Source organism: Macrobrachium rosenbergii, chromosome 14 (assembly GCF_040412425.1).
Source record: "Macrobrachium rosenbergii isolate ZJJX-2024 chromosome 14, ASM4041242v1, whole genome shotgun sequence".
Lineage (NCBI taxonomy): Eukaryota > Metazoa > Arthropoda > Malacostraca > Decapoda > Palaemonidae > Macrobrachium > Macrobrachium rosenbergii.
This window is the reverse complement of record NC_089754.1, coordinates 50,556,893-50,576,463: the sequence shown is the minus strand read 5'-3', so window position 1 is coordinate 50,576,463 and position 19,571 is coordinate 50,556,893. Positions and strand designations below refer to the sequence as shown.

The following is a 19,571-nucleotide window of genomic DNA, read 5'->3' as shown; positions in this document are numbered from 1 at the left end:
AAAGATTGCCAGGTGTAATATTTTTTTTAAAAATGGTTATAGGGTGAAAATAAACCCTAAAGAGATATCCTCAGATATATTACGCCCTCCCAACAACCAATAGGGCGCTGAATAATCCTGATGGGTTGCGGCGCTTGGTCTTCAAGACCTAAATTTCATAAGCAATCAATAACCAATAGGAGAAATACTTCCAAAGACTCCTAGTCAATAAACAAAACCTTTGGCTAATAAAAAGTGATAAAAAAAAAGTTTGGTTGTAGGCTTTTGATTGGCCACGGAAATTCTTTGGCGCAGCTCCTTTTCAAATTCCGACTCAGTGTAGTGCTAGACGTGGAAGTGGCAATGTCAAGTAGGTGCTTGTATTACGAAGGAAGGAACTAGAGGTAAGAATACATGGTATGTTAAGTGTGTGTTTTTATAGTCTTAGGGACATTCATTCCTGTATATTGGAGAGAGTATCGTTGTGACGAAATTTTGTTTGCAAATTTTCGCTAAAGGTTGTAGAAGGACAATGTCTTTCGAAGCTTAAGGGCCCATTATTTAATTTGGAAATACTGCCGTGCCTAGTTTTTATGAATATCTTAGGGCTGTTGAAAGTGTTCGCTGTCCATGATACAATTTTGATGCCAAGGAACGTTAACAATTTCCGTAAGTGGAGCCTGGCAGGAGTTTACGTCACTGATTCCTTCAAGGTTTTTGTACTGGAAGTAAACTGTTCCTATCAACGGAATAAATTTCCTTGTAAGGTAAAGCAAGTTACAAGAAGTCATTATATTTAACGTAGATTTCTTTTTTCTTGTTGCGTTTACACACCAAAAAACAAATCGTTTACTTAAGAGATACGCAGAGAACCATTTATGTGGGGGAATACTGCAGTCACCATACCCTGCGAGTAGCCATTTGCAGTACAAATGTTCCACTTGCGTGTGTCCAAAAACATTCTTACTGTACTTTAGTTTTGCCAGATATTAAATGGAAACTTTCAGAAGTCTGCAACATCATTCGACAACTTAGAGGCATCAGCCACTAAGGCACTGAGCCACGCTCACCAGTTTTCAATAGTTTCAGAGACCTGGACTGTGATAAAAAAAAAAAAAGTCACAGTTTCGTGCATTTTAACGTCCCCAAACTCTGAATACGTTTGCCTCCAAAAATTTATACCTGACGGAAATTTAAGTAAATAACGAATGACAATGAAGTAATGCTTATTAATTTTAGATAAAGCATATGTTTTTATCATTAAACGTCAATGTTACTTAAACATTTACAATTGTAAAGTGTTGAAACTTATCTTGCTTACAAAGTTAAATTATCGCGTTTCATTGTCAGCGTCGTCTGCCTTGTGTGTGTTACCAGGAAGCATTTAGTATAAAGCCTTAGAGATTACATATTTATCCAGAAAGTACTGCATTATTAACAATAATTTTTGTATATTGAAGATATTTTATTTAAGAACGATTCAATTATAAGATTTGAGTTTTTAATATTTGTTTTAAGAATAATAAGACAATAATTCTTTCTTTAGAATGACCTGCAGACGAGACAGAGTAGACGAAATTTTTGCAGGGAAACAGGCCTAATATAAAGACATGAAAATGAAATTGAACTATTAAAAGAGAATTGTGCCATTTTTTCTTTTAGTATTACTTCTTTGGTAAATTCTAATTTTAATTAATTTTCGACTTAATGATTAGCTGTGAATTTATGTATATTAAAAGAGTTCAAATTAAATAGTTTGGAAAAGCTGCCAGTCATTATTTTGTATAATAATTATATAACTAATTTCTGTAATTTCTGCGACCTAGCCTTAATAGCTAACGAGTAATAATGTATTTCATAATTGATACTGTATACTGAGCAGAGAGAAATTTCACACAGTGTTCTGAAGATCATAGACTATATCTTATACACTTGCAAGATATTACCAGTTACTTTTATGTGTCATTATTTTACATTGAGCTTTTAAATGATCGTGTTCCGACTCATATGTGTTCTTCTAGATATAATTTAAAACTTCTTTAATATCAATTCAGTCCAAGTTCTCTGTAACGATGCAAATGTTATTGCATTTTTATTAGTTCTGTTTCCCACTGTGAATGATGTTTATCTATGGTTTTACAAGTCGACTTATCAAAAGTTCCAAAATATATAAATTTTCCACTAAAATCTAACTTATTTGGTGTTTAATGTTTAATAATAATTAATCTTATTTAATTTAATTCCCCTGCATTGTCTTTTTATTGATATTTGGTATTGCACTAAGTTTTACTTTTATCCTCTCGTCAACTTTTACTACTTGCACGACTGCTTGTTTTACCAAACACACAAAACAGAATACCTTTATAATTTCTTAATTTTTAATTAAGTACACCGTTACTGAGTATTATTACTACTCAATAATAATTAATAATTTTAAGAATATCTTAGTTTTGTGTGGTTTGTCAACAAAAAGCATATTTTTTGTAGAGTTTTAACTATAAACAATAGTTAGATATAGCAAAAAACCCAGAATTATAACAGTTGCTATGTAATATTTATATTTTGATTTATTTTAGTAAATTTGCCTTAACAAATAACAAATTTTATTGTCAAAGAAGGAAAAAATTTATTTTAATCCAAATCGTCTATCACATTGGTAAAATTTCCTATCTTACGTAAAATCGAATGCTAAACTTTCGGTGTAAACAAATAAAGTTGTCAATTACTATTTATATTTGAAACAATTTTATAGTTATTTAAACTGTCAATAGATGTCTACACTCTACAGCAGTTGTCACCTAGGTCCGAGAGGAAAACGAACGTAGTATTAAGTATGTATGTTGTTTTGAAACTGCTAAATGAATCGAATAAGTTATAAATATGGGTTTATAATATAAAACCAATGAAGCTAAATATTTTAGAGGTATTAATTATGTTTCATCCCTTTTTGACGAGTTGTTTAAACTTTTATAGGCCCTGGTTTCCCAAAGAAGCCTAAAGTCAACAGCAGGACGGAAATTCAAGGATTCTTAAATTTTAGGTAAGATCTAACTTTACTTTGGTGGATATTTGTTTATTCTGTACTTTATTTCAATCGAAGGTGACGGCACAGAGTATTCAAATGTTTTTTGTTTTATATTCTGTTGGTGTATCAGCTGTTGCTGATTTGCAGTTGAAATTTGTGATCACTTGGTCAACCTTCCCTGTCCTCGGCCATTTTTTTTGCCTAATTGGTCATTCTTCTTTATTATAACGAAAGTAAGTAATCGAGAAGGTCGTTAATACTAATATTTCAGCGATATATAATTGATTTGGTGCTGAAACTAGCCTTCTAGACCTAGCCTAGTGTAACTGGTCATAAGCTATTACCTAGAGGCAACCATATCCTGCTCAAAAGTGCCATATTGCTTTCATAGTTAAACTTCATGCTGTTTAAGTGTTGTTCATAGGATAAGGATAATTTTAAATATAACTGTCTATTGTAATTGTACAGTATTAGCCTAAGGTAACTTAAATTGTTGCCCTTAGCCCAAGGTTCACAAGTAGAAGTGTAGGCTTGAATGTAATCCATTCTTAGGTTAGGCCCTGTGTTATCTTTTGTGGTACAAAAGGTACTTTTTTTTTTGCCTTAATACCAGTTCTTGATATTGGAGTCTCTTATCTGTGTTCATAAGTCGCATTTATTGGCAGGCTTAAAACGAAATACATAGGCCTATCAAAGTCTGTCCAGATTTACTGATAGGCTACTGAGATACAGTTGTATATTGTAGCGCACTTGAATTTTCTGTAAGTTCTTCATGTTTTGACAGGCATACTTACAGTTTGGGCTCCTGATTTAATTTTGTGGCTGCATAATGGGTAAGGATGGTTGGGTATTTTCAGCATCTTTTTTTTCTTTCAGTGTGAAACCTGATTGGTCATTTCAGTCTAGGTTGCAAAAATAAGTGCGATTTTGGAATTCTGGTATTGCTTGATTAAACCAGCCTCTGTTATCAGTCTTGGCTCTTTTGTTACAGATGTATAACACCTGTTCTTTGGATTATTTTGGCTATATTGTAAAATTCCACATGAAATTTATTAGTGTGTGTTGAATGTTTCTGATGTTTGTTGCAGTAGCAAATTTGTTGTATTTAAAGAGACAGGACCCCATATATCCAACAATTATGGGGAACTGCAGTGGGAAACCTGGTTTTTGAGTGGGGAAAACACAAAATAAGTGAAATTGAGTGATATGTTATCGTGTTCCCTTGATACTTTTGCAGTTCTGATTCAGATTAAGGTAAGACTTATTGAAAGTTTTCAAAGTCATAATAGGGCATTGTATTGCACATTTGTTGTTCCTAACCCAAAATCCTTGCTTTTCCACTGTGGTTTCCTTAATTGAAGGATATAAGTGTGTTCCATTATCTCCATAACTACTAACTTAATATCAAAATGAATGGCAGAAGCGTAAAAAACACATCAGTTGTAAAGAAAAGGTTAACATGTATGTATAATTGATTATTCAGTAACAATGAAGGAATCATTACGTCATCAACAGTGACATTGCTGAAAGTTTTAGGATAATGATAATGTGTTTTTTCATGTCTGGGTACCTTAGAAGACTGGGAAAATATGTGAAATAAATGAATGCTTATGAAACACAGCTTTACTTAGATAAAAGTTGCTCAAAGTGTGTTGTCAAGTGTTGTAATTTATGTTTGTTTTCAGCTAAAGAAGTGGGTTTGAGTTATATTACTCCACAATCAAATGTTTAAGAGCTGATTTTTTTATTTTGTTTATGAATAACCTTAGTGATGTGTGTTATGTGAGTAATGCCACTTCCATTCATAACAATATTTGTGAAAAATATTTTGTAATCAGTACTGAAAGACCACATTTTATTTCAGACTGAGAACTGATTGCGAATCAAACAACTTCTTCACATTTGGATTGGTGGACTGAAATTTCAGATAAGTATGCCTTAAAATTATAAGCTTACCTGCAATGTATTAAGGTTGGCGTTGAAAAACTATAAAAAATTTAGAGGCCTATGTGCAATATTTTGCAATTTATAAGCTTGTTAACTATTGAATTCTTAGCATTTATTTTTAAACATTTTTGAACTCTCAAGGAAGGTAAATTGATGGCCATTAACTATGATCATCATTCCTTAAAAAAAGATGGCAAGTTTGAATGTCCACATGCCCTTTTTTTCATGTTTATTTGAGTGGTTTTAAATAAATCTTGAAATTTGTGTTTATTTGGTTGGTTTTTAAGGAATGAATAATTTAGTATGCTAGATTGAATTGGGTAATTTAGGGATAGGGTTTGCAAAACTGGTCTCTAAAAATTTGGGCAACACAATGTATTTTTAAATGATGCAGGTCATCAAATCTTGTATTTGGCTAATTTTTTTAAAGGGAACATTCAGTGGAAGATTGATGATTTGAACTTGAAAAATGAAAGTTTCTATCAACTACTGAAGATATTTAATTAGTATCATATTGTCTTGCACAGAGTAAAGCCTTTTGTTCATTTATTTAGTTTGAGGTTTTCCTGCAATTGCAGCCTGCACTGATTATACAAACTGCCTTACTAGGACACTAATACATGGGGAGGGCTGGTCAGGATATGGGGTACCATTACTTGACGGATTTGAACTGAAAACTTGAATACTTATTGCAATTTAACATGACGGGCAGGGAACATGGAAGAAACGTAATAAATAAATCTTGAAATTATTAGTTTATGGACCTTTACTTGCAATAGTCTGCTAAAGTAACCAATACATTTGGTGAATCAATGTGGAAAGCCTAAATTTGTAGAGAAAGATAAATTTTTGAATCCTGAAAGGTTGAAATTCCGTTGAAGTGAAAATTTTTACAGAATTTGGGAAGTTGCTGAATGGTTTAAGGAGGTTATAGTAGTGCAAAAGTATTATTATTATTATTTTTTTTTTTTTTGAACATGAGACCTTTCCTCAAAGAGATATTGATTTTGGTTGGTTTACCTTTCAGGTTCTCAACAAGACTTTTTAGGATAAGGTTGCTAATCCCTTGCCATTTCTACCCTGGTTTCAGCCCCTCCCAATTGGTTAACAACTGGGTACCAGTCAATTTATAGGGCCAACAGGGGTGCAATGGATTTTTCGTGACAGGACCACAGACTTTTCTCCCCTGTGGGATTGAACTTTAGTTGGAGAGGTAAGGTTGTTAATCACTGAGATATAGGTACTATTATGATAATGGTTAAAATTCATTTGCATTAAAAAGCCTCTACCGTGTACCAGCTTACAGTGAAACATACATTGTAGACCAAAATTTTTTTATTACTTTAATATTTATTACTGCAAATTGAATAGACGTTTAGAAAGATGTTCTTAATAAAGCACCACAAATTTCAGCAATGGCAAAGACCACATGTGCTATTACTAGTATTAAAGACTTACGATTAGGAGGCTTATTTTTTTATTGTAGCTAATTATGTCCTTATTTGGATATTTTACGTAAAAAATAACTCAATTTTCCATGATGTCATTAACTTGTTTCTCACCTTTCCAGGTGATCAACTGCTAGCAAGTTCTAGAAGGAAGTACAGTACCTGTACTTCAATTGACAGCTTTTGAAGTAAAAAAATCCAAAGAAGCTGTGGAGAACTTTATAAAGGCAAGTGTTTAATGAACTAGAAATGAGGTGTTGGGGAAAGTTTATTATTTGGGTGGGATAGAAACAGTAATTCAGATGAAGCTGAAACCAAAGGGTTTAGATGTTTTGGTTTTACAGCACTCAGAATTATGTAATTTTTGATTGTAGCTAATTATGTCCTTATTTGGATATTTTGCATAAAAAATAACTCAATTTTCCATGATGTCATTAACTTGTTTCTCACCTTTCCAGGTGATCAACCGCTAGCAAGTTCTAGAAGGAAGTACAGTACCTGTACTTTAATTGACAGCTTTTGAAGTAAAAAAATCCAAAGAAGCTATGGAGAACTGTATAAAGGTAAGTGTTTAATGAACTAGAAATGAGGTGTTGGGGAAAGTGTATTATTTGGGTGGGATAGAAACAGTTGTTCAGATGAAGCTGAAACCAAAGGGTTTAGATGTTTTGGTTTTACAGCACTCAGAATTATGTAATTTAAAGTTTTGGGCTTGGGGTCTAGGAATGAATGAAAATGGTGAAATTAGAATTATGGACTATCAATGCCCATAGCTCTTATAATATTTAACAAAAAAACTGAATTTGATAAAGGATTAGTCTTCACAACAGGAAAAGTAGCAAGGGAAGTACTGTAGATCTTTTTAGTATTCATAACTTTTGTTAGTAAAATCTTGTTATTTTAATATCTTTAAGTTCTGTAAGAGAATTATAGTTTTCTATGACATTTCTCCAATAATTATAGGTTAAGCTCTAATGTTTTAAATAAAATGGTTTGGTATTTGACAAGTACCCTGAAGAAGCAAGTAAGTGGAAACAGTAAGAGGCTCTTTTTTTTTAAAATGAGTGATCCGACCATGTGAGTACTTGGAGGATTTAAGACACATCAAAGAACGGTGGGCCATGGTACTGTAGTGCTAAAAAAATGTTACAATTGTCAAAATGTTATATTGTGTTGCTGGGCTTATAGCTGGGCAAAAGTAGCAGTAATAATAATAATAATAATAATAATAATAATAATAATAATAATAATAATAATAATTAAGATAATAATAATAATAATAATAATAATAATAATAATAATAATAATAATATTTAACATATGAACTTGTTTGTTGCAATTTACTCACTGAAAACTTACGCTAAGAAGCCCTTTTTGCTTTCTTTTTAGTGGACTATGCAGTGCAGTGTAATTTTTATTTACTTAAGTAATATTGACTAAGGTGGCTAAATATAATTTCATTAACATATTGTTGCTAAAATACTAGAGAAAGGGGCCTATGCTTAGGATGCTTGGGACCAGGATTGTAACTAATACAGTAGTCTTGTTTTGATACCTTGTAAACCAGATCTCAATTTGATTATCATTAATTTCTTTCTCATCTTTTCAGGAGAGCATCTGTAAACCGATTGGTCACCAATTTCAAACATGGAATTTTAGAAGTATCTTTGGTGACGAAGAGGATTCGCTTTGGAGATGGTTAATTTTTTTTTTTTATTAAATTTGTGCCAGATGTAAGTAGTGGTTATTCACAATTGTTAATTGTTGCTGATGGTTCCGTTAATGTAAATGTTGGAAAGAGTCATACTATGGTATAGAAAGATTACAATCTTACTTCCTGTGAATATTAAAATTAGGGCAGGGTTAATTTTGTAATACTGTATTGTATCATAATGTATAAGTGTTAGTTTATCAGGGTCAAAACCTCTGACCCAAACTTGAGTAGAGTTCAGCTTTGCTTCTTGTAATATCTAAGTGGGAACTGTAGGAATCTTTATTATTTGAAGTCACTTCATCATGGTTGAGGATTTGTAATTTGTTGTTTTTTATAGTTTAATTTTGCTTTGTTTCCTCACTGTTTCAAGATTAATAGTTTTACATCAATTTCATATTGGTTTGATGTTTGCTGTTAATTATTAGGTAGCCTATCATGATTCATGATACATATGTTTTGGAAGTTTAATTTTCTAATAATTGACTTTGGTAGCTAGCTCAGTACTATGCTTAAGGACACTTTTCTATTTTGAACAAGATTTGTGGAAGGTTAATCTTGTCTGTTGAATAGTTGGGTATGGTTGATAGTACGTAAGTTATTAAAAATGACTCGTATCTTTAAACTGGCTGTCAGGTAATTCGGTCAGTTTTAGGATATATATAATGTATTCAGTTTTATTATACAAGGTTTCCAACCAAGGTTCTTAAAATTGTTGTGAATTCAATATCAGCTGTCAGGTTGCATCGTATGTTTCAGGTTACATACTATATTTTAAGTAACTTTCTTTTTCAGTTAAATGTGAGCTATTAGGTAGTCATGGCTACATTTGATATTGAGAAGCAGAGTATGTTTAAGGTCAGGTAGTTGACTTTTTTCATAATGTGTATTCAATTTGAGCTCTAGTTTTGATGTGCGTTATCCCACACTCATTGCTCAATGCATGTTCATTGGTGTACAAAGGTTTTATAACATAGGTTCTTGTAAGATTAGTAGGTTAATTTTATTATTTTCAGTCATTTCCCTGAAGTTTGGTATTTAGAAGGCATTGATTTTATTGATTGTTTGGAATATTTTTGTGGTAGTAGGTATTATGATAATTTATTTTGGTCTTACTTGGATGGCTGAAAGATTTGTTCTTTTTATAATATTTGGATTTTGTTTATTGCATTACTACTTTTAAAATTTTTTTTATAATTTGGTCATTTGAAAAGGGAGCTTCAGACAAAATTTCTTCAAATGATGTGTTCAAAACTTGACATTTGTCATTTACATTTTGGACCTTTACACACAAAAATTTTAATTGTTGTTGTTACTGTACGTTCTGAATATGGTACATAGGGAGTAGTTCATATTAGCTATTATTAGTCAAATATCCATGGGTCAAAACATGAGTGACCAGTTCTAAGACAAGCCAGAATTACTTGTGTCTTGTTCCTTTTTGATATTATGAATTCCATATTCCAGGATTAGGCTTAATTTGTTTTAATATGTTAGTCTCAGGTTCAATATTCCATATAGTCTTCCATTTACTGATTATAATGGGTTTTAGGGATGTTATACAGTATCTGGTAGGAACATCTACATGTGATCTTGTCATAGTTGTTGCAGCTTTGGCTTTAACAGCTTCTTCATTTCTGTTAATGCCTACAATAACAGAAATTTAACATTTTTTACAATCTTTGGAAAGTTTGTGAAAGAAAATATTTGTTGTGGAGTTCCTGGAATAGAACCTGGGAGGTTTAAGTCTGTGCACATTAGCTAATATTTTCTGCTAAAGTACAAATGATCCATGATATGTCTAATAGATAGATAGTTTCAATCATAGTAGGGGGTTTTCGTTATTCCTTTTAGTGTTAATCCATACTTTTTAGCTATTGAATTATATCAAAACATCCTTGGGCATGTCATTGTAATACTCCGTAAGCATTATGCATGTTAAGTACACTTAGAGCCTTTAGTTACATAGAACTTTTAGTTTCATACAGGCTTTTTAATATCAGCTTTTAGTTACATGCAGGCTTTTTTAATACCGGACAGATATTATAGCCTGAATATAAAGTTTTTTATAATCTAGGATAGAGATAATTATAATTTAAGCCTGAATACTGTAAAAGTTTTTATAATCAAGGATAGGAGATACTTCAGAATTTAGTTTATTAATTTAATATCTCAAGATTAACACCACACACTGTATATACAATTTTATAAATGTTGCCATGATAATAATGTGTCCTGATAGACAAAAATAATTTATTAAATACTGTATTCTTACATTTTTACAAAGGTTGCTCTGCCAGTAATGCATCTTGCAAACATTTAATCATTAAATAAATTCTCACTGGACACATTTAATCATTAAATTCTCATTGAACACAAGACTAATATAGGCTATATATAGTCTACAGGACATGAGAATATTTCAAGTGCAGTGAATACATTAAGGATAACTGGCAGTCGGAAGAAGGGAGGATCCTTTGATGGGGACCACAACTTTTACAACCTCCATTGAAGAGATTGAAGGTGGAGACGTCTGTGAGGAACAAGCTTCTCCTGGGATGACATATGACCTAGATTGATCTGCCACTGACGTGCTGGTTGTTTTTGTTTGGACAGGAAGGACTGTATGATGATCTTGTCAATATGTGGCTCTGATGGAGACCCTTGCTGCTGTCATGTCTATTAGCATACCCAGATCCTGGATGTGTTTTGAGATCTCTTGGGTGGAGAATAAGAGGCAGCCTAAGGTCTAGTTCTGGCTACATTGGCACATGAAGGGCCAGAAGACTTATTCATAGCCAGCTGGACCAGACAATCATTAGTGTCTGCTCTACTTAGAATATCAACTGTTGCCTCATCCTGTTCCTAGGAAAATGTGACGAAGATCCTGAATGGTTCCATTTCTCAGTGCTAAGGTAGAATCAGGGCTAAAGAATCTGGAGATCTTAGAAAGGGCAGCGTCTCTTCTTTTCAATAACCAATTAGCCCACATATTTGCTGTTAGGTGAGACCAGATATGAGATGGTCTTGCCACCAGACTGCAGTAGTCTAAGGAAGGTGGCATACCCTCAGTGTCAGTAGCAATGGCAGCTAAAGAAATCTTGTCTTCTATTGTCAACCTAAGAGCGAGCCATGAAACTGCCTGGAACGCCTAATGTGTTGTCAACTTCATTGAGACCAACTCTTGATGTGTAAAGGAGGTGCTCACTGTCTCAATTTGAACTAGGGAGAAACCTGGTCCTAGATGAAGCAAGTACAGATCTACCTGTCTGGATTGTAATATGATGTTAGGGATTGCATTGAAATGTGTAAGTTGTGGAAGAGGTGGTGGTAATATCTTCAATGACCTGCCAGATTGTAGAGAATTGTACCATTCAGAGACATAGAATTGACTTGGTTGAGGACATCATCAGCATGAATGGAGCATGGTAAGCCTGATGATGCCCTCATCTCTTGGGACCTGCAAGTGTTGGACTACTACTGCATACACTGTCATCAGTTCTTGGTTATCTGCATCAAGAGAAGAGGACCTGCTTCTAGGGAACAGTACCCTCAATCCGTCATGTCAAGCAAAATAGAGGGATCACTTGCATCCTTGTTGATTGTGGTGGAGCATAGGAATGATCGGGGCCCAGGACTTTCTTGTGGAGATGTATTGTTCAATCAAAGGCACAGGGACCCTGTCTTTATTGCAGTCCCATCTGCGAGAACGAGAGCATGGATGATGGCTGTGGTTGAGTCTGCGACCATAAGGGACTCTTCTTACGTGGAGAGGGCTTCTCATCAGGTGTGATGACTCTTTAACGGCAGCCTTTTTCGTTCTTCTTAACAGCCATGATATCAACGCTCGTATCTTGAGCAGGATGACTGGAAGACAACAAAATGACCTCAACTCTTTCAGGAGAAGCCTGATCTGTAGATGTATGGCTCTTGGCACGGACTTCTCTGATAAGTGCATTGCCACACAAGAATCAGTAACTGGGCAACAGTCATCAGCAGCTAAGGCAGAAACATATGGCTGTGACCCTTCATAGTTTCATGGCTGTCCATAGCCTTGATACAGCTGAGATTAGCTGACCGAGACAGCTGAAGTAGACGAAAGGTTGGTCTTGCTTCCAGACAAAGGGGAGATGGAGCGCCTGCGGATCTTCTTGCGAGGAGGAACAATGAAGTCCTTCCTCCTATGCCTCTGTGGAATAGAATGAACAGAGGACGAAAACGATTAATGAGAAGAGGACGATGGCGAGGGAGGAGGAGATCTATGACGTCTCTCTGCCGCTCCAATTCGAAATTGAAGAAGTTTCTTCAGAGGACCTACTCCTCTCCAACAAGGCTTGGAAAAAGAATTTGGAAGGAGCAGATGTATATAAGGCCCAGAAGCAGGAAGCGATGGAAGAGGCATGGCTGATGAAGCAACAGTGTAGGCCGAGGATATTGTGGCCGTAGACATGCAAGCAGACGTCACAGACACCGTAGTTCTAGTCAGTAACATGGCAGAAGCAGCTGGGAGACGGGAAGACTGGAGGTGGGATAACAGACCTCCAAGGTGAGGCTCCTGGTACGCCTGAAGACATCCAGCATTTGTTCAGCCTCACAGCATCCATACCTGAAACAACAGTACAAGAGATGACTGGTGTGTCACAAGGAAAAAGAGGGGGAGAGAGGTCAGACTCTGGCTACTCTCTCCCCACTGACTATCACCCTGCTCTCACTGACCTTGTTCTAGCTAGCTAAGAAATTTTCCCCTACATAAAAACCGAGTACTGTATATAACCTTACATAAACAAATTTGAATAAAAATTATAATTTCTACAGATTTTTCCTGTCTCCTTATATTGCTCAAAAATATCAATTATATACAACTCACAATTTCCCACCTTCCGTATTAACAGTCATCTACAGGAAAGTACCATGCACAAAACTTTAAAACATAATATATTCATGTATCCTAAGAAAGTATTTGACATAGTATTACGATAAATGGAGAGTGGCAGAAAGACTCTGCACAAGTGAGGGCAGAAAAGAATAACACGATTTATAGAGTAAAGAAAATGATAGGTATAGAATACCAAACAAAATGAGACAAATGTTCAAAGTCCATCTAGGATTAGCAAGAAGTCTATTATCTTAGTAATGGTATATTCTGCAATGAAATGCAAAATGGCAGGAGGGAGGGTAAAACAGATGATGACCCAGACCAAAAGGGAATTCAGGTAGAAAGTGCACAAGGCAGATGAGGAAGGAAAAGAACTTATTAAACCTGTATAGTACACAGCAGACACACAAACTTCTATGATGATGATCAAGTGAAGATGTACAAAGCTCATACTGATGACAAAACATGAGTTCAATCGGAGTCCTCTTCTGAACTGCAAGAAAGAACAGAGAGAGAGAGAGAGAGAGAGAGAGAGAGGTCCAAAGGGAAAAATAATTACACTCATATCCTAACTAGGATAAAAGCCTAAGTTACTCTGTACTGAAGAAAACATACACAACCTCAAACAGACAAAGTTAAAAAAGGGAAAAACAGCCAGGCATGTGTGAACAGCTGGATATGAGGACAGAAACCCTGGTTAGCTAAAACATCAAAATGTGAATAAAAAAAAAAAAAAATTCTTTAAAGAGAAGTTAACAACTCAATCACCCTAAAGCCTTACACAAAAACAACTAAACAGAGATTTGATTACTGAACACTCCAGAAACATCAAGCACATGAGTGTGATAGATAATGAAGGTGAAACCTAGTAAAGGGAGCTTGCTACTCCCTACCAAAAAAATTAGACCTGAATTCAGTTTTTGGCAACAGCAGGAATGAATTTGCTGCCACATTGTACATTAAATGTAATACAGTGTCAGAAGAAATTCTCGGAATAGCAACCTGGGGTGGGGAATAGCATGAAGGGGCAGACCTTACTAGAGCTAGCACAGTTTTGTTTGTTATCTTGATGACTGACTCGGCTGTGAGGCTAGAACTGACATCACAGTCATGCAAGAAAATAGGACTAACAATCTGCGTAATGGAAAGAGATCAATGAAATACGGGCACCAAGAATATAAATTTACAATGCCTGTGTAAACAGCAGACAAGGACAAGAGAAAGTAACAAGGTGTAACAAATAAATGTGCAGGCTTTATGGTTGAATTGTATCTGGAATGTCATTCCCCAGATGAGCATAATGTCAGATGTGAAAAGGCTGGGAAACATGGTTAAGATCTCATAGATATGGTTGGTAGCATGAAGATGGAAGAGGAGCATACTAAATGGATAAAAAAAGTAATGAAGCTGAAAGTTTTTTGAAAAATGATCTGTGCATATTTCTCATCCTATGGCCATGTCTAACAATTCCCATGGGTTTAGAATATCATCTCTTCTACTTTAAACATTTTGGAAACCTAAATAACTGAAATATACCTGAACTTGTTTCTCTAACTTTGTACTTACAATTTAAATTGTTAACTTTTTAGAATGTAATGTATTTGGACTCAAGAGAAAAGGTTCAAATTCAACAACTTATGCGTGTATTACTATCCATTTGCTGCCTCACTATCCTTGTTTTTTAAATTTTTTCATACTAGTGCCAATGACCAAGACCTGACAACTTTAACCCTTGCCTGTAGGCTAAGAGGTACATCATAATTAAAGCATACTTTCTCTGATAATAAAATCAATCAAGATATGTACAAAGTAAATATATAAGTACAGTACAGTATATACCAATTTGGCAACCACAATACAACATATCTGAATTAATTTACAAATGGCAGTGTTACAAAACTTTCAAAATACTAATTTTCATATTAACATGATTTATTTCTATCCTCACCCAACATTCAGCCACAGACTCACTTAGCCATTTAGAAAAAATACAAAATAGAAGGGCTGCATCTAGCTGACAAGCTTAAACACTAAATACTAAATTGTACCCATTCCTGAGTATGCCTTCCTTACAGCTGGGAATACAGTATATGTATACATCATCTGGCTAAAAGCTTCCAAAATGCAATAACCACAAATCTAGTTTCAGATGATAGGCCCCCAGCAATTACACTGATCCATTTCTTCCAAAAAACATGGGGAAAAAGTAAAATATACCAAGTGACTGTAGCAGACTGACACATTAGACCTATAAACATGAAAATAATCTCACCACTATATACCTATACCCTTGCCAGCTCAAAAACACCAACACAGTGTACTGCCAATAATACTTCCATGTGTTGGGGGAGGTCACACACACACAACAATGAACAAAACTAAGCTACTTTCCTTGTTTGCTCAAGCACCCAGTTTCTCTGCCATTACTGAAGACTACTTGACCTTTATTACCAGCAAAAAGTACTTTAATCCCCTTCAGTGATCCAACTTCCTCCATTTTAATTTCTCAAAGGTTCTTTGGGTGACCCACAGGGTATTCTAGACACTTGACTCAGTGGTCCTGTGCATACAGCAGTAATAACCAATAAGTGTATCATATAAAAACCAGAATTTTGTATGCACCCAGATACATACCCATTTTTTATATCCAAGGTGTCTGTGATCACTGTATAAGATATTTCTAGTCTCTTGCTGGATTTGAATCACCTGTAATGAAAAAAATTGCAAATTACTATCTCAATATTGTTACTTGAAGTCTTTCTTACAATATCATACAGTACACATACTTCTCTTGATATTCCAAAAATATTCTTGCTTCGTTAACTCCTGTTCCAACGAAAACTTTTTATATTATATAAATGCTTACTGAAATGGTGGTGATCAAGGCGGAATTCTTCATAGTAATGAAATGGGACAAACATTTTAACACTAAAAAATGGGTGGAAAAATTTGTTACTGTCCATTCATACGATTAAATTCATGGATGACAGGTCAGGCAACCCAGATTAGAAGATCAAACGAGTCAACAGATTTCAGTAAGTAGCGGGGGATGGGAGGTTGGGGGGGGGTTATAAATTTATATAATCCATGCAAAATAAAGACCACTGATTAGAAACTCTAAGGATTAACATCCTCATTCAAGAAGCTAGACACCAACCTTAAGATTAGTGGGCATGTTTAACATTTTAGGATCTGTCTGCTGACAAACACAAGTAAGTCTCCAATTTCCTTAGCAGCTGGAAAAATATAAAAAGGAGGTGGATGAAGAAGCTGGGATGAAAGTAGCCTGGAGCAAAGGATTCACCTAAAGACCTGGTTTACAAACCTCTACCGAAGTAAGTCTTTAAAATGACTTGTCCAGGAGGTAGAACCTCATTAAAATCTTTCTCTTGTCCACCTATCTGTCTGCCTAAAAATCTACAAAAACTCAAATTTTCCCTGTACACTTAACACAAAATATTTTCATTTTAGACTTTAACTTTTGAATTCAGAGGTTTCAAATACTGAAGAAAATTTATATTTCACTGTATTTTATCTTAAAATAGCAACAGAAAACTACATAGGTACAGGTACCTCAAAAACTCACAAAGCACAATGCACACTCATGCATGTGATCTATTATGGGCAGATCTTCAAATATGGCTCCATAAATGTTTAAGTTAACATAGCTGAGAACAGGATTAATCAGAGATTACAAGCTTACAACTGTCTGTCCTTTGGTAGGCAGTCTTACACCCAGTGCTTTACAAAACTAACCATCAAGAATATTAACCTTAAAATCCTAATCAACATCCCATAAATAAAATGTCTTGGAAGACATTATTAATCTGTTTTTCATGCACTAATAAGAATTCCACTTAAGAAATGTGCACAACATAAGTCCTATAGATTTTTCAGTGCAACCTATCTTGCTCGGCCAACACTTCTAATACCTGATACCTGTCACAGAAGCCTTTATATAAATTTCTAATTTCTAAGCCTGTTATCGATAGTAACAAGTATGCTCAACCCACATTATCAGTAGAGTAATGCCTACACCATCTCAATATTTTCCTTGTAATAATTACTTGCATTACACAAACAGGGTGTTAAGACAAGCAAGTATGGCACAACATGGTCAGGTTACATCTATGGTACATGATGTACAGGATCTATGGAATTGGTTTAACTAGAAACAATATTATAAACTTATTAAATTTTGATGCATTACTCTCCAATACAAAATGTATGTCTATTCACCCAAGATTAGCCTGTTTCACCTAATTCAGTATGCTAAAAATTTGGATGTGACTCATTACTTAGTTTTGAACACTTGATTATCCGCAAGTAGATGGACTCCTAAAATTCATCTACCTTCATTTAAATTAAATTATATTTACCTAAACTGAAACAAACATGTCTAGTGTTCAAGAAATTTTTCAGCAGCATGACCAAAGTTCCTTTTTTACTGCTGCCAACTATCCTTTACAGTGGATTTCACACTTTCACCACGAAATGAACTACTGTAGTATTGATCCCCTGCCAACCATAATAATAAGGCAAGAGTTGCTTATTCCACACTTGAGTATCCCAGTTTATGGTGTTTGTCATTTAGTTTAGAAAATTTATATTCTTGACATATTCAAAACAATGAAGCTGTTCATTCTAGCCTTAGACTAACCACCATACTGTGAATTTAATCATTCCAATAGATGAAGATCAAGTATTCTAAGTTCACACTAGTAGCCTAATGCTAACACTACTATGGCTCAATTAAGCATCAATGCCCCTGGTGTGTGCACAAACTGCATCATTTAACACACCCTTCCCTCTTCACTAGCATCAGTCAAGACTCTATGAATCTCCTGAGGCTTCTTGGGTCCTGCTAAACTCTTATGGAAAATATTCACCTACAACACCTTACTCTATCTTATTTTTTGTAAGTTACCTCCAAAACCTAACTATATCTTCAGGCACATTTCTTTACTCCATGGACATTTTGTAGTCCGGCTTCCACCTGCATTTCCCCTTGATGAACATTTGTGTCAAAACTATGTTAAGATTATTATTCGAGATATTTTCTCTTATGTTTAATTCTGGGGCTCCTGTTCGAGTCTTCACTCCCAATGAAATTAACACTGATCTTGCACTCTAATCCTACATCAGTAAGTCCTAACCTAAGAATAGAAGACATGCATGCCTATGCTTCTACTTGTGAACCTTAGGCTACGGCCAAAAACCTTGGTTTCCATTGGTTAATAGGCTACAGTTGTTTAAAATTTTACCTATCCTCTGAACAACATTTAAAAAAATGATTTATTTTCACCAAGACCACAACCTGGCCCATATGGAGGTAAAGTATTGGTCACCATTTTAAGCAAACAGCCTACCCTGGGGCCGGTTGAAGTCGGTAAGTCAATAGTCTAGAGACACTTTTTTTTATTTAAAGGTTAATTTGCATATCGCCCTGATATAAACATCAAATAATAAATAATATTCTCGCGACTTTGAAGTAAATTTACATTCAGTACAATGAAGAATGGTCAACTGGGCAACAAAGTAAACATGGCTGATGATACCCTACCCTATGACAGGTCAGTAAAATCAAGTCACATAACCAACTGAAAATGCACCAACAGCTGATATAAACAGTAAAATCAGTACACCAAAGCATCGTTTAATAAACAATGCAGCAACGTTGGATTGAATTCATACCAAGAATTAACCAAATATTGACAAAAAACAACGTTCGAATTCACCTGTCTCTCGAATGAGGACTTGCTGGGTGTTCAGCTGGGCTTTTATGGCTGGTTCAGTTCAAGGAAGCCTAAACAAAACACAGATCCAATCCGCCAAAAAATGGAGAGAACATAATTAGTATCTCTAAAATGTTCAGTTCAATTTGTGTTATATTATAAAATTTATGTTTATAAGTTGAAGGCATAAGTTATGTAATATATTAAATGGTTTCAGAACACTGTACGTTTTAATTTTAGGCTTGTTTTCCTCTTGGATAAGTGGTGTTGCTATATAGTCATCTATTGACAGTTAAAGTATTAAAAAAATGGTAATCGACAACTTTTTTTTTTTTAGTTTACATCGAAGAATTAACTTCGATTTTAGGTAAGATATATGAAATTTAACTCATTAACTACTAAGGAGAGTTTGTGGCATATACAGAAATTACAGTAAGTGGCAATTTTTACACAGCACGTAAGTTGAACACTTTTGATATCCGAAAATTTACAGCTAGACCATTCGGATTCAGATGTATTCAAAATAGAATATGCAAACGCAGCTACAGCAAATTGAATAAATGGACCATCTATTTCTTTTGCCAATGTCCTCTCATTTTCCGATCTTTGTTTTAGGCCTGTTTCCCTACAAAAAAAATCGTCTACTCTGTATCGTCTGCTGGGCATATTCTGAAAAAGGACTATTCTGATTTTCTCAAACACACGATTAAAAAATGAACTTAATAACTTAATAATGGTTATGTAAAAAAATTCTTATTTTGTTAACGTCATAACCAGTACTACTATATTTTGCTTAAAAATAAGTAATCTCTGAAGGTTTTTATTAAGAAAGTTTTGACAATGCAAACAA

The 19,571-nt window shown here is 34.5% G+C and overlaps 2 long non-coding RNA genes across 2 annotated transcripts; one reads left to right on the top strand and one right to left on the bottom strand.

Moving 5' to 3' along the window:
• The first annotated feature begins 2,733 nt into the window (after positions 1-2,733).
• LOC136846123 (uncharacterized) lies at positions 2,734-10,773 on the top strand. The gene is made up of 8 exons (XR_010855325.1): positions 2,734-2,810; positions 2,953-3,019; positions 4,869-4,935; positions 5,979-6,164; positions 6,522-6,626; positions 6,858-6,962; positions 8,009-8,132; positions 10,512-10,773. It is a non-coding gene; the product is annotated as an uncharacterized lncRNA (long non-coding RNA).
• On the bottom strand, positions 10,261-18,798 carry LOC136846124 (uncharacterized). Its single transcript, XR_010855326.1, has 3 exons — positions 18,725-18,798; positions 15,621-15,692; positions 10,261-12,716 (listed from the first exon to the last, which is right to left on the bottom strand). It is a non-coding gene; the product is annotated as an uncharacterized lncRNA (long non-coding RNA).
• Positions 18,799-19,571: the final 773 nt, after the last annotated feature.